Here is a 21,465-nt window from a genome sequence, read left to right as displayed (position 1 = left end):
TCTATGTCTGTATCACACGCACACCGTCTCCACATTGCCCTTCCGCCACAACACACATATGGACACATACACACGTTCTGTCTCAGTCACACACACAAAATCAGTATTAAAAAAAACTAGGGCACACCTAAAATGTCCAAATCCAAATAAACACGAACTGGAGCTAAATTCAAATATATGGAAATATTGCAGCGTCAAGAACTTTCACAGGGAAAAACGTTGAGTAATATTCGAGGATTGTTTTCACACACACAAAAAGGTTCGGTGGATGTCCTTCGAGCGCGACACGGTGACGCACCGTTCGATCGACCGCACGGCCGGGGTTCACGCGCTTGCACAGGATTCCATATCGTGGCTGTGGTACTAACTAATAAAAGCGCTGCCTAAGTATAATGTTTACATGTACTATTACGGTTTTCTTTTAAGTTTGACCAACCTTATATATATAAAACTAAAGTAAGCTCCCACACGCGCACTCATCAATATGCCGCCACCGCCGTTGCGCATGCCGGCGCCTGCCTGCTCCGGCCAACAATATCTCGCCCATCACCGCCGTGTCGCTGCCATCCCTGTGCCATGAAGCCGAAGGCTCGCCCGCTCACGTCGTCTGTAGTCCCTCCTTGCGATGCCGCCGCGCTGCCAAGCACACGAGCAGCTGGTGGAGTCGCGTCTATGCATGCAGCATACGAAGAGGAGGATGAGCGCGTGCTCCAGCATGCCGATGAGGAGGAACTACCGTGTCATTGTCGTCTCCGGCCGCGCGGAGGAGGCGCGCATGGTGGCTGTCGCGGCGGAAGCCGGTCGCGCGCGCGTCGAGCCCGCAAACCGGGTGCGGACGCGGAATCTACCTTTGAGACCTTGAATGCCACGTGGATCCTGCAATCTGAAGGAGCAATTTGGTCAGTCGACTCATGTGAGCCGTTTGATGCAACATGGATGGCTAGAAGGGCTTCTTCCACCTCTTCTGCCGTCTTCTTCCTTCACTCCGTCGAACTTCTTTCACAAATCGACTAACCCAAATTATACTACTAGTACGAACGTATTAAGTATAGTAGAAACACGAAGATACGAGCAGTAGTACCAACTGCAAGAAGAACAGTAGTAAGACATAGTACTAGTACTACTGTACGTACTAAAGAGTTCAAATAACGAGAAAGAACATAAACATAGTTCTACTGGGGCCTCAGCACAACACACCCTTGAAAATAAGCTAAGCAACTAGTCCTCTTGACACTGCAGTAGAACCAGCATGAGCGACGGCACTGCCACCTACTCGGAGTCCGAGTCCACGTCCTCGACTTCGTCCTCGTCCCTCTTCCTCTTCCTCTTCGCCGACGCTTCTTTGCTTGAACTGGACACTAGGCTCTGCTTCTTCATCCAACCCTTGTAGATATTTAAACAAAGGTAGTCATCCATTGCTGCGTACATGATGTGATCTTCATCTAATGTCTTTGACTCCCATGCATGATGAAACTCGTGATGAGGTTTCTTCAGTTTAGCGTACGAAGGATCAATCATGGCTGCTGCCAGGGTCAGCATTGAAGGTTGAGAGGAGGACACCAGGCTTGCCTTCTGGAGATCGAAGGGCTGGCCTACAACGAGACCTATCCGACGCAGGACATCCCTGTCGTTCTTAAAGCCTACAGTAACGAATTTCACTCTTTTGTCCTTGAGGAAGTTCTTAAAATCCTGGCACTCAACATCGGCATGGCATATGTGGTAGACCAAGCAAACATTATGTACGCAAACCTGGATCACGGCGAGCTTCTTCCTCTCTTCGTCCTTTAGATCCTTCTCTCGTCCCAGGACTGTGGTGTACTCAACATCTAGCCCAGCGACCCACTCATCCATTGAACTATTGAACATGCGTAGGAAGCGAGCAAGCCATGCTTTCACCGTCTCGGATCCACGTGTGTAGATGGCGATGAACTGATCGCCGGTGATGGATCTAACCTGGTACTCAATGGTGACCATGGAGATTTGGGAGGCCATGGATTTTGGAGGAGGGTTAGGAGAAGTTGAACCATTGTACCCCGCAAAAAAAAACTGGGAGCGAACTAATGTGAAAGGACGGGACGACTGGGAGCGAACTGTTGTAAGGTAGAAGATGGGGACGAGTAGGGCGTGCGAACGGCGTGGGGTTGCTGGCTTGCCCGGTGGATAAACGGCTGCAAGCCCCCAAAGAGTTCTCGAGAACTATGCGGGAACCACTAGATGTCATGTCTACTAGACCCATATCGTAGGCCTGATGGTATAGCTTCTGCCTGTTCGCACGCCATGCCGGCGCGTGGATGTAACTTCACTTAATTCCGTCAAACGTCGCGCCTCCCACGACCTTCGCTTCCCTCGCGCAGTCGCGCCCTTTGAGACTTCGACCGGCTATAAATGAGCAATTTTTTTGCCTTTTTTTAGACAAGCAATTTTTTTGCCTACTCCGCATGCATGATACTCACTCTGGTCCTTTTTACTCATGTCAACCATTTGCAAAGTGTTTGACCAAATTTATACTTTTTTGAACACCACCTTATATTAATTAACCAGCCACACCAGTACACTCATTCGATACAATATTCACCACACAGGGCGGTATGTTATTTACAAGAATACCATCTAATCTATTGGCAAAGCTATACTTAGCAATTAAGTGTGCCACCTTATTGACCGAACGGCTAATCTTTGACAATTGAAGATTGTTGATCAACTTCGAGATGCTCAACGCTTTCATCTTCAGGTCACGCATAGCAGACCTATCATAGTCCCCCGATGCAAGAGACGCTACCACAAAAGCGCAACCAGTCTCTAAAATTACAGGATTATGAAGAGAAATACCTATGTAGAGACCGGCAATGCAAGCCCTAAGCTCCGCTTCCTCCACGCTTTGACAAGCATCAATGAAATCCCATGACCAAATTTATACTAAAATATCAATATCTACAATACTGATTATAATGAGTATAAGAACTATGTTTTATAATGAGTGTAAAAATATTGATTTGACATTGTGAATGTTGACACATTTTTCTATAAGTCTGGTGAAAGTAGAGGTACATTGACTTCAAACAAAACTTAAATGCACAATGCAGACTAGTTCCTCCGTCCAGGTGCATGCCATGTCCTATCTTGTCATCACAACAAGGTTAGCTATTAGAGTACCACTACCTCCCTTCTAGTTTAAAGGGCTTGATTCAAAAATTTCACCTACTCTTAGCAAGATAGTAGAGGTGGTGGAATAGTTTTTGAAGTCTGCAAAAGTACTCAACTAGTGCTGTCGTTCTTTACAAAAAATGTGTTTACCAATGCATGCATGAACACTAGTTACTCTAACCCCCTCTCTTCTTTAATTCTTTGCCACATCAGCATGTTGGCTATTCCCGTGTGCATGATACCAGCTAAGATACCACCATTATGGCCAGCCTTAATCATCGCATGCAATAATTTAGTGCACCTTGAAATATGAACATGTGTGGGGCGTGTATGTTTTTAATGACTTGAGACTATACCTAGCCCGGCATGCAAGATGACTTATTATGCACCGTTCCCATACCTACAGGAAGCCCGTTCGTCTCCAAATCTTTTCCTCTCCATGTGTGGAAACAATATGCCTGCCAAACTCTCCTTCTCCCTCCAGTGGTCCCACCACTCCACACCGTGTGAAAAAATCTGCATGCATGACTCTCCTCCCCCCACGCTCGTCCAATCCATTGTGACCAGCAATATTTCCACCCCTTCGCTCCCCCGTAATTTACTCCAACAAATATGCCCACATAGCTGTTACTTAACTGCAGGTGCATTGGGTCACTGACATATGGGCCCAACAGGGGTCTGGCCCACATATCAGTGACGCAACTAGACCTGCAGTTAAGTCAGTGTAGGTCAGTCCATATCTTACGTAGGTGTGCCATTGCTCTCTATAAATACTGCGCCTCCCACGACATCGCTATCTCCTCCCCCTCACGTTCACGTTCATCGCTATCTCCTCCCCCTCCCTCTCACGTCGATCCTCCAGCGACTCCGGCATGGTGAACGGGTAGCACGTCTCGTACTTGATGTTCTCCGCCAAGGGCCAGCAGTGAACGCTGCACGCATCCATGAGGTGATGCACCATGTCCACCGGCGAGCAACAAAACGGCATCGGGCACTCATAGCAGTGGATGAACAGCTCCTTGGAGGCATCGACCAGGCCGTCCATGAAATGGGAGTGGCTGTAGGGGACGTTGCGCCAGTTGAATATATGAGCAAGTTACTACGAGATTTAATCCAAATAAGAAGAAAATAAATCATGAATTCTACCACGATTTTGAACAGGAAGGACAGAAACACATACGGTGCAACGGGAGCAGCACCGTTGGCGTTGAGGTTGTCGCCCATGTCCAAACACCACGTAGACACGGTCTTTGAGCACGGTTCGTAGTCGTTCCATGCTCGGGCATTGAAGTTTGTAACTATTTTAGATTAGAATATACTACTCCTCCAGTGCTAGTAGTAGAGCAGAGTCCTACTCTACTCAAGCAAGTTAGGGCATAGCACTGTAGGGAGTACCAATACTGTGATCACTCAAGCAAGTTGTCTGGCATCGACATGACCCTACGCTGCTGGTATGTGTCTCATAAGTCAAGAGGCATGATGTAGTCATCATCACCTGTCCACTTCCCGCAACACATATTCGCTTCTCCATCTTTGTCCGCACATAATCTCGTCCAATCTTCCATCCCCACTAAGGCGCCTCCCCCCTCGTCCAAAACCCAAGCACTAACAATGGCAGAACCGAGCAACGTCCGCCGAAAGAGTGGCTGGAATTCACTCCCCATAGAGGTAATCAAGCTCATTGTTTCACGTGTGGACAATCTCAGTACCATGCCGCTCGCCGCGTGCTCGTCGGGGCTGTACCGTTTACTCAAAGCCCTCAGGCCGGAGCTTTTTAAGCCAGCTCCTTGCTTGCTGATGCCGCCTGATCTTCAAAAATGACGTGTCACGCAGCATAACGATCGTAGGGTGGCGAGCATCAACCCCCTTGACTGCGATCCAATCCCCGTCAGCCTCAACTACATTAACGGTATGTACTGGGTCGGCATGAACACGTCTTGGATGGTGTTCGTCGACGGTCGCGGCAGCTTGATGCTCGTGGAGGTCTACACCCGGCGATTGATCCCCCTTCCTTCGATTAACACTGCACTACTTTGGCACCGCGGCCCAGAATACTCAGAATCTTACAGTAGCCAACATGATACCAAGTTTGATTTTCTCAAGGTTGTAATCTGCCAAGTGCCCACAAGATCTGCGAATTATAAAGACTTCAGGCTAATTGCGTTCTTCAACCGCGGTCTCGCCTATCTGACAGGTCACTGCGGTAAGTGGATAAATCTGCACGTCCATCGCAGGATCATACATCTTCCATGGTTCTCTGATGCCATTGAACACAAGGGCTTCATTTACACTTTCGACTCCTTCTATGGCTGGACATATTACTGGCCTACTCCAGTCATCGCTACAGACGGCAGTTACAGCAGTATGTTACTTTCCCATGATATCATGATGGCTTGCTTATATTACTGTCAACATTTGCTGAAAAAATATTCATGCTCATAACATGCTGTTCTTAAGATTGACTAAAAGCCCTTTTTTATTTGACTCCAACTTGATATGATGTTGTAGGCCGCCTGGTGTCCCTACCCTTCCTAATCCCAGAAACTTTCAAAGAAAAGCGGCATGGAAGTTGCAGGTGGTTCCTGGCTCGATTAGACGACGGCGAAAGATTGATGATCGTTCGCACGTACCGGACGTGTTGTTTCGCGGAATACAATCACAGTCACTGCAAGGGCTTTGAGCAGGATCCCAGCTTCTCTGGGCCTTCAGGAATTTTTGACTGGAGGCTGGTAAGTAGCCTTGGTACAAGCTCTCTGTTTGTCGGACTGAATTATCTGATTAACCAGGAGATAACCGACGGCAGGGATCATGATGGCAGCGCGGTTTCGTTCATCAGGCAAAACTGTGTGTACACAGCGTACCATGCGTCTCTGCATGCACCATACCCTGATATGTGCCGCCATGCTCTGCAGCCCAAAGTAGGAGAGAGGGTCGCAAGTATCAGACTTCGACCTGCTGGCTGGAGTTTCCCCCGTCGGGCACCCATCTGGTTCAAGCCGTCAGCCAATCTCCACAGCTTAATAAATAGTAACGTCTAACTGCGCTAGTTAGTTAGATGCGTACACTTGGTGTAGTAGGATCTTTATTTAGTTTGATGCATACACTTGTTCTTTTTTGGTAGCCCTTTTGTAATGATGGCTGATGTTTGGTTTGGAAGAGAGAGTTGCATCTTCACTCTTCTGGCCTGCTTACTGCTTCTGTTGCACCCCCAGCCCTGGTTGCTGCTGCTGTTTTCAATGTACAATCAGTAGTATATTTCGTCTGTTGGTTGAATAAATGTGTTGTTAGAATGACAAACACAATGTTTTGGAAGTTGTTGCACGGTTCGATCCTTTAGTGCCCCGTACCATACGTAGCGCATACTATTTTTCGTACGGAACACATTTTCCACTTGTTGATAACATGCAGCCCACTGATGAAGGCCCAATAGAGAAGCCCATAATTAACTGGAAGGGAGGCTCTCACATGAATCCGGCCCATGTACATGCTCATGGTCCCCTAAACATAAACAAGTAAATAAATAAATAAATAAAGCTAAATGCTCATGCACCAGTTCTTTGGGAAAATAGGTAGCCCGGTATTTATTTTTGAAGAATACCCAAGCTAGGCCTATTTGTTTTCTCCGAATTACTGGGCTGCAAATCTTTCAAGACGAGGAGGGATGCATTCCGGCCTGGCTTAAGAGTATGGTCAATGTCTGTTAAAAGTAATATCAAAAGGGGTTGAAAATTCCAAAAAATTTATAGCAAATGGGATATAAGTTTCTTTTTTTGTTTTTGTTCTTCACTGATATCTTATACATATTTCATTGGATTTAACATGACATAGTACTAATTTATTTTTAAATTTGTTTTAGTATGGCTATGAATTTTTGGATTAAGAATATTTCGTTCCCCAGCAAAAATTTACGAATTTTCAAAATTTCCCACATATTTAGTTAATTTTTTAACCCTGGTACTGACCAGAAAATGGCCAGCAATTCTAAAAATGGAAAACGGGCTGCAATAAATTCCATATGAATTAGAAAATGAGTAAAAATTATAAAAATAATAGCAAATGGGCTGTACACGCCATAGATTTCGAGGTTGACTTGTTTATGCAAGGCTTTGTCAGTGAACACACGATTCTAGCAGCAGTGACTATTGGATGTCTATCCAACGGCCGACGTGCTTCTTCAATCTCTAATCTTCCTGCTCCAGCCGCCTAAACTAGCGCTGGCGGGACTGCCTGCTCCCTCCTCTTGTGGCCCGCTATGATGCCGCGCAGGCTTCCCCGGCCCACCCTATTCCCTCCGCTGGCCTGGCCGCACGCAATCAACTGCCTCCTTATTACGCGAAAAAATATTCCTCCCACTGACATCTGGGGCGCACTGGTTGGGAGGCTAACCTGTAGGCCTACTAAGTTGACGCGTACACAGGGCTTGTCAACTTAGTCAACAAACGATTCTAGCAGCAGTAACCGTTGAATTTGAATCGAACGGTCCTGCTGCTTCTTCAATCGCTGCTCTTCTTGCACCAGCCGCCCAAACCAGCGCCGGGGAGACCGCCTGCTCCTGCCTCCAGTGGCCGGCTGTGCTGCCGCTGAAGCCTCATCGCCCCCAACTACTCCCACCGCTAGCCAGGCCCTGCGGCGACGGCAGCCTCACACTGTAGCCGAACCAGTGAACCCTCGTACTCCTCTCCGCGTGGGCATCCACTGCCGCGTCTTCCCCGGCTCCGCGTTGTCCCCTTCCTAGGCCTCGCCGTCGTCCACCACCTTGGTGCTCTCGACGCGGCGTGGTCAACGTGGTCAACGACATTCCATCGGAAGAGTACTGTACATGGAGAGGCTGACAGCTGGGTCCACGGCCACATCCCAGTTTTTGTGTGATTTGCCAAGTAAGTCGCTTTGTCAGGCCTGTTGGGCTGCAAATCTTTCAAGACGAGGAGAGCTTTCATTCGGCTGGCCGAGAAAATGGCCCATCAGTAATGAGAAATGGGCTGTACATTTTTAAAACACATCAAACCGGCAATTAGTTTCAAATATCTTTTTTTCATTTCGAGATTTTAAATTAGAGGATTTGTTGGATTTTATATTGATATACATTTATTTTTAAAATCAGTTTGAATGTGAGTCAAAATTTCGGGATTAAAAACAGTTCGGACCGCACCGAAATATGCAAAATTTCGTATAATTTTTTAACCGTGGCCACAATATGGGCTGCAATGCTAACAAAAAGAATATGGGCTCCAAAAAAACCTTAATAATTAGCAAATGGACTGTAAATTATTAGAAATAATGGCAGATGGGCGGTATGCTGTTTTCCACGGATTTGAGGCTTTCCTAAAAAAGGTTGACGCACAAGTAGTGACTATTGGATGGCCATCCAACGGCCGTCGTGCTTCTTGAATCTCTGCTCTTCCTGCTCCAGCCGCTCAAACAAGCGCCGGTGGGACTGCCTGCTCCCTCCTCCCCACGGCCGGCTCTGATGCCGCGCAGGCCTCACCGCCCCACCGTACTCCCATCGCTGGCCTAGCCATTCCTCTACTCACCCACACCTGCTGTTATTCTCCGGCGATGGCAGACGAACCAGTAAACCCTCGTACAGTCGTACTCCCCTCCGCGTGGGAAACAACTACCGAGTCTTCCCTGCCTCCGTGTCGTTCCCTTCTTAGGCCTCTCCGTCGTCCACCGCCCTGGTGCTCTCGGCGCGGCCTAGTCAACGTGGTCAACGACCAACATGCATCTAAAGTGGACTGTACGTGGAGAGGCCGACAGCTGGGTCCACGGCCGCACGCAAGGAAATGCCTCCTTACTACACGCAAAATAATGATTCCTCCACCTGACATCAGGGACCCACTGAAAGGGCCTCTGTATTTCACGAAAAAAACGTTACCGCCGCTGACAGCTCGGACCCACCAGCTATATCTTTGCACGCAAGGAAGTGCCTCCTTATTACGCACAAAAAAATGATTACCCCCCTATTAGCTGGGACCCAGTATAATGGCAGGCTGACTTGTGGGCCTACTAAGTTGATGGGGACGGAGGGCTTTATCAACTTAGTCAATATGCACGATTCTAGCTCCAGTGACCGTACGATGTCCATCGAACGACCGTAGTGCTTTTTCAACCTCTGGTCTTCTTGCTCCAGCCGCCCAAACCAGCGCCGGTCGTGCCTCGTGCTCCAGCCTCCCATGGCCGGCTGCGATGTGGTGGAGGCCTCACTGCCCCCTACTACTCCCACCGCTGGCCAGGCCATCCCTCTACTCACCCACACCCCCTGTTATTCTAAGACGACGACAGCCTCACACCGCAGCGAATCAGTGAACCCTCATACTCCTCTACGCGTGGGCATCCACTGCCGCGTCTTCCCCGGCTTCGCGTCGTCCCCTTCCTAGGCCTCGCCGTCGTCCACCGCCCTGGTGCTCTCGGCACAGCATGGTCAACGTGGTCAAGAAACGGCTTCCATCGGACGTGGACTGTACATGGAGAGGTTGACAGCTGGGTCCACGACCGCAGCAAGGAAGTGCCTCCTTATTACGTGCAAAATAATTATTCCCCCACCTGACAGCGGGGACCCACCGGACGGGCCACCGTATTTCACGAAAAAATGTTTCCCCCCTGACTGCTGGGACCCACCAGCTACACCTTCGCACGCAAGGAAGTGCGCCGGGAAAAAAACAAAACGATTTGCCCTCCTGACTTCTGGGACCCACCAGCTACATCTTCGCACGCAAGGAAGTGCCTGACAGTCGGGACCCACCTGGTTGAAGCGTATGTAGCGTTGTCATTCTGGTCGCGAACGTGTACGTACATATTGGTCGATGTAGAGGCGCGCACGTGTCGTAGTAGAGGCGCGCACGTAGCATGTACACGTACATACAGTGGCCAGGGTGTAAGAAAGAAAATACGACCACGTATGTGTACATACAGGCGGGGTCTCGAACGCCTACTCGCGCATACGTACGGCCAGGGCTCGTGTACATGGCTGGGTCGGAACGGAGAAACAGCGTCGTCGTCGTGTTGATGGGGAGGCAACGGAATGCGTCGTGTTCATGGGGAGGCAACGGAATGCGTCGTGTTCATGGGGAGGCAACAGAATGCTCGTGTTCATCGGGAGGCAACGGAACGCGTGGGAGCCAACCGGCTGGGTCGGAACGTAATGCGTGGTCGTGTTCATTGGGAGGGCTTGGACGGAACATGCGATGGAAACGAGGCCTGGCGTACCGCAGAACGGAGGAAACGGACCTCCTACAGTCGAAACAGGGGTCCTGTTGATCGGGAGGGGTGTGGCGTACCGCAAAACGGAAGAAACAAACCTCCTACGGTCGAAACAGGGGTCCTGTTGATCGGGAGGGGTGTGGCGTACCGCAAAACGGACGAAACGGACCTCCTACGGTCGAAACGGGGGTCCTGTTCATCGGGAGGGGTGTGGCGTACCGCAAAACGGGACTCCACAGGATACTGTTCATCTCCACCGTCGACCTCCTCCAACCTCCACATGCTCCTGTTCATCCAGCCTCCACCGCACGCTACTCCACCGGCTACTGTTCAACCACCCCTCCACCGTCTACTGTTCATCCAGCCCTCCACCACACCACGGGGTCCTGTTCATCTAGAGGCAACGCCACCACTCACTATTCATCCACCCCCCCCCCCCCCCCCCCCCCCCGCAACGCTCACTGTTCATCCAATCGATCGGCTTCAGTTAGCAGCAGCAGCGAAGGAATCGCTCGATTGGGTTCAGTTAACAGCCATCGATCGATCGCTCGGGTTCAGTAACGCGTAGCCTGCAGTGCAATCGCTCGGGTTCAGTTAGAGCCCAACGCCTCGCTCGGGTTCAGTTAGAGCCAACGCCTCGCACACACGCGCGTACGTGTACGAGAGAAACGCGCATCGCTCGACCCCCGACCTCCCACCATAACCGGGAACTCCCCAAAATTTTCCTCGCCCTCGCTTCTACCACGGTTTTTTCCGTCATGGACGGCCCAAAGAATGTCATGCAGCTGCGTCTCTGGCCTGCCCAGGACGAAAAGCCCATTTTCTGTCATGATTTTTTGTCATAGAAGTAGGAGCCCACCACATCTATGATGATACCGGGTTTTGTCACAATTATCGTCATAGAAGTGTCATATGTATGACAGAAAAAAATTTCGTTCGGCCCAAAATGTCACAGATGTGTCTTTTTTTGTAGTGATGTGAGAGCCACTCAACATTTTCATCATGGTCTTCTCCTCTCGATCCCCAAAGAAAAGAAAAGAAACAAAACTATTTACGCAGGAAAGCTATCAACAAGCAAAAGAAGAACGAGAAATCTTTTGGGGTTTTCTTTTTAATTATAACTACTACATGCATGGAAAGTAAACTAGCTAAAAGCTACAATTTTTTTTTGGTTTTTAGTAAGTTTTTTCAAACACACAAGAAGAAGGCTGGAAAGCAAAATAAACTAGAATGGATAGTACAATGAAAAAGTATGAGCACCGACAACTGGAATGAGTGTGTGAACATGAATGTAATGTCGGTGAGGATTACGTACTCCCCCAAGCTTAGGCTTTTGGCCTAAGTTGGTCTATGGCCATGGCAGGCCTGGTGGATATCCAAAGTTGCAGTTGGGGTCGTACTGAGATGCAGCAGCTACTGCCTGACGAGCTGCAGCTTGGAGGCGAGCTGCCTCCGTCCTCCTCTCGTACTCGTTCGCCTCCTCCCTAGTTATAGCATATCTCCTTTTTGCCTGAAAGTCAAAAAAATTAGGAGCAGAGAGTGCAACATGGACAGTGTGCCGTCGGTCAAAGATTAGTCGATACTAGAGGAACTGATTGTTCCTCTCAACAAACTGATGGCGAACCATGGCATTATAATCTAGATAAGCAGGAGGCAATTCCATATCATTCTCATGTATGGGCATCTCAAGAAAATTAGCTACACGACTTGCATAAATTCCACCAAACAAGTCTCCACTTAAACTATTAAGATGCAACATACGTGCAACAATAGCCCCCAAGTTATATTGTTTATCACCTAATACAACACTCTTGAGAACACTAAGATCTGGAACGCACATGTGGCAAGCCTCATCTTTACCGTTAATGCATCTACCCACGAAGAGAGGAAAATAATGTATGGAAGGAAAATGAATGCTCCCTATGGTAACTTGTGTGATTTCCCTAGATTCCCCCACAGTAATAATAGCATGAAAGTCTTTATATTCAGATTTGCGAGGTTCACTAACATTTCCCCAGTGCGGGAGTTTACAAGCAGTACTAAAATCTTCTAGGTCCATGGTATATGATTGATCATAAAGATCAAATAGGACAGTGTGAGAATTGTGCGAGGCTATAAATTTAAACCTTCTCACAAATGAATCGGTTAGGTAGCGGTATTGCGGGCACTTATCTGACACGAAGCCCTCAATATCAGCGTTACGCACATACGCATCAAATTCTTCCTTGATGCCTGCATGGATCATAAACTCCTCTTACGGCCATTCGCAAGGCCGCACTTGAGCTTCCCTCGGTAGTTCATAGTCCGGCTCACGTATAGCGAGCCTAGATGCATGCTTTCTTGAGGAACCACCTTGGTACATTTTCCTAAACATATTTCTTCCTCTGAAAAATTTCTGAAATTTTTAGTAACTCAAAATAAAAGTGAACCAAACTCAACAAGATTGATAGCAACTACTCCCACTAGTGCCTAGAGGCCATATCATGCATTAAAACTACTTTTGACCACATAAATTTGACATGCAAGCTCAAGAACATGGTCACTTCAGCAGCAAAAAATTGCAATAAATAAAGCACTAGAACAAAAACAAATTGGACCATTGGAGGAGTCACATACGGAAGAACAGTCCCCCAAAGCAGTTTTGTGAATGGAGCTTTGAGCAAGGAGATCGAAAATAGCAGCAAGATGAGCTAGAACTTGGGTTTGAGCTGGTGGAGGATTTTTTTTGGAGGAAGACAAAGTGTGTGGGTGCAAGAATAAGGGGAGGGGGCTCACATGGGGTCCATGAGGCAGGGGGGCGCGCCCCAGGGGGTGGGCGTGTGATACATCTCCAACGTATCTATAATTTTTGATTGTTCCATGCTATTATATTATCTGTTTTGGATGTTAATGGGCTTATTTATACACTTTTATATTATTTTTGGGACTAACCTACTAACCCAAGGCCCAGTGCAAATTGCTGTTTTTTTGCCTATTTCAGTGTTTCGCAGAAAAAGAATATCAAACGGAATCCAAACGAAATAAAACCTTCGGGAGAGTTATCTTTGGAACAAACATGATCTAGGGGACTTGGAGTGGACGTCAAGCAACCAACGAGGAAGCCACAAGGCAGGGGGCGCGCCCTCCACCCTCGTGGGCCCCTCGTGGCTCCACCGACCTACTTCTTCCTCCTATATATATACCCCAAAAACATCTAGGAGCACCACGAAACCCTATTTCCACTGCCACAACCTTCTGTACCAAAGAGATCCCATCTTGGGGCCTTTTCCGGAGCTCCGCCGGAGGGAGAATCGATCACGAAGGGCCTCTACATCAACTCCATGGCCCCTCCTATGATGTGTGACTAGTTTACTTGAGACCTTCGGGTCCATAGTTACTAGATAGATGGCTTCTTCTCTCTCTTTGGATCTCAATACAACATTCTCCTCGATCTTCTTGGAGATCTATTCGATGTAACTCTTTTTGCGGTGTGTTTGTCGAGATCCGATGAATTGTGGGTTTATGATAAAGTTTATGTATGAACAATATTTGATTCTTCTTTGAAATCTTTTGTGTATGATTGGTTTATCTTTGCAAGTCTCTTCGAATTATCAGTTTGGTTTGGTCTACTAGATTGATCTTTCTTGCAATGGGAGAAGTGCTTAGCTTTGGTTCAATCTTGCGGTGTCCTTTCCCAGTGACAGTAGGGGCAGAAAGGCACATATTGTATTGTTTCCATCGAGGATAAAAATATGGGTTCTATATCATATTGCTTGAGTTTATCCCTCTACATCATGTCATCTTTCCTAATGCATTACTCTGTTCTTATAAACTTAATACTCTAGATGCATGCTGGATAGCGGTCGATGTGTGGAGTAATAGTAGTAGATGCAGAGTCATTTCGGTCTACTTGTCGCAGATGTGATGCCTATATACATGATCATGCCTAGATATTCTCATAATTATGCACTTTTCTATCAATTGCTCGATAGTAATTTGTTCACCCACCGTAATACTTATGCTATCTTGAGAGAAGCCACTAATGAAACCTATGACCCCCGGGTCTATCTTTTATCATATAAGTTTCCAATTTATTCTACTTTGCAATCTTTTACTTTCAATCTATATCATAAAAATACCAAAAATATTTATCTTATTATTATTATCTCTAGATCTCACTCTCGTAAGTGACCGTGAAGGGCTTGACAACCCTTTTATTGCGTTGGTTGCGAGGTTCTTATTTGTTTGTGTAGGTACGAGGGACTTGCGTGTAGTCTCCTACTGGATTGATACCTTGGTTCTCAAAAACTGAGGGAAATACTTACGCTACTTTGCTGCATCACCCTTTCCTCTTCAAGGGAAAACCAACGCAGTGCTCAAGAGGTAGCAAGAAGGATTTCTCGCGCCGTCGCCGGGGAGATCTACATCAAGTCAAGACATACCAAGTACCCATCACAAACTCTTATCCCTCGCATTACATTATTTTCCATTTGCCTCTCGTTTTCCTGTCCCCCACTTCACCCTTGCCGTTTTATTCGCCCTATTTTTCCGTCCCTCTTCTATTTTCTAGTTCGTCTTTTTTCGCTTGCTTCTTGTGTGCTTGTGTGTTGGATTGTTTGTCACGATGGCTCAAGATAATACTAAATTGTGTGAATTTTCCAATACCAACAATAATGATTTTATTAGCACTCCGATTGCTCCTCTTACCGATGCTGAATCTTGTGAAATTAATGCTGCTTTGCTGAATCTTGTCATGAAAGATCCGTTTTCCGGCCTTCCTAGTGAAGATGCCGCTACCCATCTGAATAGCTTCGTTGATTTGTGTGATATGCAAAAGAAGAAAGATGTGGATAACGATATTATTAAATTGAAGCTATTTTCGTTTTCTCTTAGAGATCATGCTAAAACTTGGTTTTTGTATTTTCCTAAAAATAGTATTGATTCTTGGAACAAGTGCAAAGATGCTTTTATCTCTAAGTATTTTCCTCTCGCTAAGATCATCTCTCTTAGAAATGATATTATGAATTTTAAGCAACTTGATCATGAACATGTTGCACAAGCTTGGGAGAGGATGAAATTAATGATACGTAATTGCCCTACACATGGTTTGAATCTTTGGATGGTTATAAATTTTTTTTATGCCGGATTGAATTTGATTCTAGAGATCTTTTAGATTCGGCTGCGGGAGGCACTTTTATGGAAATCACCTTAGGAGAAGCTACTAAACTCCTAGATAATATTCTGGTTAATTATTCTGAATGGCACAGTGAAAGATCTACTAGTAAAAAGGTGCATGCTATAGAAGAAATCAATGTTTTGAGTGGAAAGATGGATGAACTTATGAAATTGTTTGCTAATAAGAGTGTTTCTTATCATCCTAATGATATGCCTTTGTCTACTTTGATTGAGAATAATAATGAATCTCTGGATGTGAATTTTGTTGGTAGGAACAATTTTGGTAATAACACGTATAGAGGTAATTTTAATCCTAGGCCATTTCCTAGTAATTCCTCTAATAATTATAGTAATTCCTACCACAATTTTTATGGAAATTATAATAAGATGCCCTCTGATTTTTAATCTAATATCAAATAATTTATTAGTTCGCAAAAGAGTTTCAATGCTTTGATTGAAGAAAAACTGTCTAAAATTGATGAGTTGGCTAGGAACGTGGATAGAATTTATCTTGGTGTTGATTCTTTGAAACTTAGACTATTCCACCTAAGCATGATATCAATGAGTCTCTCAAATCCATGAGAATTTCCATTGATGAGTGCAAAGAAAGAACCACTATGATGCGTGCTAAAAAGGATTGCTTTGTGAAAGCGTGTTCTTCTAGTTTTGATGATAATAAGGATGAAGATCTAAAAGTGATTGATGTGTCTCCTATTAAATCTTTGTTTTTTAATATGAATCTTGATAATGATGGGACTGGAGATGAGTCAACTTTAGTTAAAAGGCGTCCCAATGATTCAGAGTTTTTAGATCTTGATGCAAAAATTAATAAAGGTGGGATTGGAGAGGTCAAAACTTTAAATAGCAATGAACCCACTATTTTGGATTTCAAGGAATTTAATTATGATAATTGCTCTTTGATAGATTTTATTTCCTTGTTGTAATCCGTGCTAAATTCTCCGCATGCTTATAGTCAAAATAAAGCTTTTACCAAACATATCGTTGATGCTTTACTGCAATCTTATTAAGAAAAGCTTGATTTGGAAGTTTCCATCCCTAGAAAACTTTATGATGAGTGGGAACCTACTATTAAAATTAAAGATCATTAATGCTATGCTTTATTTGATTTGGGTGTTAGTGTTTCCATGATTCCAAAAACTTTGTGTGATGTGTTAGGTTACCGTGAATTTGATGATTGTTCTTTAAACTTGCACCTTGCAGATTCCACTATTAAGAAACCTATGGGAAGAATTAATGATTTTCTTATTGTTGCAAATAGGAATTATGTGCCGTAGATTTCATTGTTCTTGATATTGATTGTAATCCTTCATGTCCTATTATTCTTGGTAGGCCTTTCCTTAGAACGATTGGTGCAATTACTGATATGAAAGAAGGAAATATTAGATTCCAATTTCCGTTAAGGAAAGGTATGGAACACTTTCCTAGAAAGAAAATTAAATTACCTTATGAATCTATTATGAGAACCACTTATGGATTGCATACCAAATATGATAATTCCTCGATCTATTCTTGCTTTTATGCCTAGCTAGGGGCATTAAACAACATCGCTTGTTGGGAGGAAACCCAATTTCATTTTTGCTTCTTACTTTCTGATTATGTTTAGTAATAAGTAATTCATATAGACTCTGTTTAGATGTGGTTTTATGCTTTTAATTAGTGTTTGTGCCAAGTAGAACCTTTGGGAAGACTTGGGGAAAGTCTTTGCGATCTTGCTGTAAAAAACAGAAACTTTAGAGCTCACGAGATTTGCTTCCATTTTTTACTAGAAAGTGAGATTAAGTTGATTCTTTTCGCATATGATTAATAGATAAATTCCTCACGTCCAGCAATTTATTTTAGAATTTTTGAGATTATAGAAGTATTCGAAACCTACAGAGTACTACAAACTGTTCTGTTTTTGACAGTTTCTGTTTTTCGTGTGTTGTTTGCTTACTTTGATGAATCTATGCCTAGTATCAGAGGTTATGAACCATAGAGAAGTTGGAATACAGTAGGTTTAACACCAAAATAAATAAAGAATGAGTTCATTACAGTACCTTAAGTGGTGGTTTGTTCTCTTATACTAACGAAGCTCATGAGATTTTCTGTTTAAGTTTTGTGTTGTGAAGTTTTTAAGTTTTGGGTAAAGATTTGATGGATTATGGAATAAGGAGTGGCAAGAGACTAAGATTGGGGTTGCCCATGGCACCCCAAGGTAAAATTCAAGGACAACCAAAAGCCTAAGCTTGGGGATGCCCCGGAAGGCATCCCCTCTTTCATCTTCTTCTATCGGTAACTTTACTTGAGGCTATATTTTTATTCACCACATGATATGTGTTTTGCTTGGAGCACCTTGTATGATTTGAGTCTTTGATTTTTAGTTTACCACAATCATCCTTGCTGTACACACCTTTTGGAAGAGACTCACATGAATTGAAATTTATTAGAATAATCTATGTGCTTCACTTATATCTTTTGAGCTAGATAATTTTGCTCTAGTGCTTCACTTATATCTTTTAGAGCACGGTGGTGGTTTTATTTTATAGAAATTACTGATCTATCATGATTCACTTATATCATTTTGAGAGTCCTTTGGAACAGCATGGTAATTTGCTTTGGTTATGAAACTAGTCCTAATATGATAGGCATCCAAGATGTGTATAATAAAAATTATCATAGAAAGTGCATTGAATACTATGAGAAGTTTGATACTTGATAATTGTTTTGAGATATAAAGGTGGTGATATTAGGGTGTGCTAGTTGAGTAATTGTGAATTTGAGAAATACTTGTGTTGAAGTTTACAAGTCCCGTAGCATGCACGTATGGTAACCGTTGTGTAACAAATTTGAAACATGAGGTGTTCATAGATTGTCTTCCTTATGAGTGGCGGCCGGGGACGAGCGATGGTCTTTTCCTACCAATCTATCCCCTAGGAGAATGCACGTAGTGCTTGGTTTTTTATGACTTGTAGATTTTTGCAATAAGTATGTGAGTTCTTTATGACTAATGTTGATTCCATGGATTATACGCACTCTCACCCTTCCATCATTGCTAGCCTCCTCGGTACCGTGCATTGCCCTTTCTCACCTTGAGAGTTGGTGCAAACTTCGCCGGTGCATCCTAACCCCGTGATATGATATGCTCTATCATGCATAAACCTCCTTATATCTTCCTCAAAACAGCCACCATACCTACCTATTATGGCATTTCCATAGCCATTCCGAGATATATTGCCATGCAACTTTCCACCGTTTCATTCATGACACGCTTCATCATTGTCATATTGCTTTGCATGATCATGTCGTTGACATCGTATTTGTGGCAAAGCCACCATGCATACTTTCTCATACATGTCACTCTTGATTCATTGCCCTTCCCGGTACACCGCCGGAGGCATTCATATAGAGTCATATCTTGTTCTAGTATCGAGTTGTAATCATTGAGTTGTAAATAAATAGAAGTGTGATGATCATCATAAATAGAGCATTGTCCCAAATAAAAAAAAAGAAAGGCCAAAAAAAAGAAAGCCCCCCCCCCCAAAGAAAAGAAATAAAAGGAGCAATGTTACTATCCTTTTTTCCACACTTGTGCTTCAAAGTAACACCATGATCTTTATGATAGAGAGTCTCTTGTTTTGTCACTTTCATATACTAGTGGGAATTTTTCATTATAGAACTTGGCTTGCATATTCCAATAATGGGCTTCCTCAAATGCCCTAGGTCTTCGTGAGCAAGCAAGTTGGATGCACACCCACCTAGTTTCTTTTGTTGAGCTTTCATACATTTATAGCTCTAGTGCATCTGTTGCATGGCAATCCCTACTCCTTGCATTGACATCAATTGATGGGCATCTCCCTAGCCCGTTGATTAGCCTCGTCAATGTGAGACTTTCTCCTTTTTTCTTATCCACATAACCCCCTATCATTATTCTATTCCACCCATAGTGCTATATCCATGGCTCACACTCATGTATTGCGTGAAAGTTGAAAAAAGTTTGAGATTACTAAAGTATGAAACAATTTCTTGTCTTGTCATCGGGGTTGTGCATGATGAGAGCATTCTTGTGTGACGAAAATGGAGCATGACCAAACTATATGATTTTGTAGGGATGAACTTTCTTTTGCCATGTTATTTTGAGAAGACATGATTGCTTAGTTAGTATGCTTGAAGTATTATTATTTTTATGTCAATATTAAACTTTTGTCTTGAATCTCTCGGATCTGAATATTCATGCCACAATAAAGAAAATTACATTGAGAATTATGCTAGGTAGCATTCCACATCAAAAATTCTGTTTTTATCATTTACCTACTCGAGGATGAGTAGGAATTAAGCTTGGGGATGCTTGATATGTCTCCAACATATCTATAATTTTTTATTATTCCATGCTATTATATTATCTGTTTTGGATGTTAATGGGCTTATTTATACACTTCTATAATATTTTTGGGACTAACCTACTAACCCAAGGCCAGTGCAAATTGCTGTTTTTTTTGCCTATTTCATGTTTTCGCAGAAAAGGAATATCAAATGGAATAAAACCTTCGGGAGAGTTATTTTTGGAACAAACGTGATCCAGGGGACTTGGAGTGGACGTCAAGCAACCAACAAGGAAGCCACGAGGCAGGGGGGCGCACCCTCCACCCTCGTGGGCCCCTCGTGGCTCCACCGACCTACTTCTTCCTCCTATATATATTCATATACCCCGAAAACATCCAGGAGCACCACGAAACCCTATTTCCACCGCCGCAACCTTCTATACCTAAGAGATCCCATCTTAGGGCCTTTTTCGGAGCTCCGCCAGAGGGGGAATCGATCACGGAGGGCCTGTACATCAACTCCATGGCCCCCCCGATGATGTGTGAGTAGTTTACTTCAGACCTTCGGGTCCATAGTTACTAGCTAGATGGCTTGTTCTCTCTCTTTGGATCTCAATACAATGTTCTCCTCGATCTTCTTGGAGATCTATTCGATGTAACTCTTTTTATGATGTGTTTGTCGAGATCCGATGAATTGTGGGTTTATGATCATGTTTATCTATGAACAATATTTGATTCTTCTCTGAAATCTTTTATGTATGATTGGTTTATCTTTGCAAGTCTCTTCGAATTAACAGTTTGGTTTGGCCTACTAGATTGATCTTTCTTGCAATGGGAGAAGTGCTTAGCTTTGGGTTCAATCTTGCGGTGTCGTTTCCCAGTGACAGTAGGGGCAGCAAGGCACGTATTGTATTGTTGCCATCGAGGATAAAAATATGGGGTTTATATCATATTGCTTGAGTTTATCCCTCTACATCATGTCATCTTGCCTAATGCATTACTCTGTTCTTATGAACTTAATACTCTAGATGCATGCTGGATAGCGGTCAATGTGTGGAGTAATAGTAGTAGATGCAGAATCGTTTCGGTCTACTTGTCGCGGACGTGATGCCTATATACATGATCATGCCTAGATATTCTCATAATTATGCACTTTTCTATCAATTGCTCGACAGTAATTTGTTCACCCACCGTAATACTTATGCTATGTCGAGAGAAGCCACTAGTGAAACCTGATATGTCTCCAACATATCTATAATTTTTGATTGCTCCATGCTATATTATCTACTGTTTTGGACATTATTGGGCTTTATTATCCACTTTTATATTAGTTTTAGGACTAACCAATTAACCAGAGGCCCAACCCAGAATTGCTGTTTTTTTCCTATTTCGGAGTTTCGCAGAAAAAGAATATCAAATGGAGTCCAAACGGAATGAAACCTTCGGGAACGTGATTTTCGGAACGAACATGATCCAGGAGACTTGGACCCTACGTCCAGAAATAAAGGAGGAAGCCACGAGGTAGGGGGCGCGCCTACCCCCCAGGCGCGCCCTCCACCCTCGTGGGCCCCCTGTTGCTCCACCGACGTACTCCTTCCTCCTATATATACCTACGTACCCCCAAACGATCAAATACGGAGCCAAAAAC

The sequence above is a fragment of the Triticum urartu genome, chromosome 3, assembly GCF_003073215.2.
Source record: "Triticum urartu cultivar G1812 chromosome 3, Tu2.1, whole genome shotgun sequence".
NCBI lineage: Eukaryota > Viridiplantae > Streptophyta > Magnoliopsida > Poales > Poaceae > Triticum > Triticum urartu.
This window is presented reverse-complemented; position numbering follows the sequence as displayed.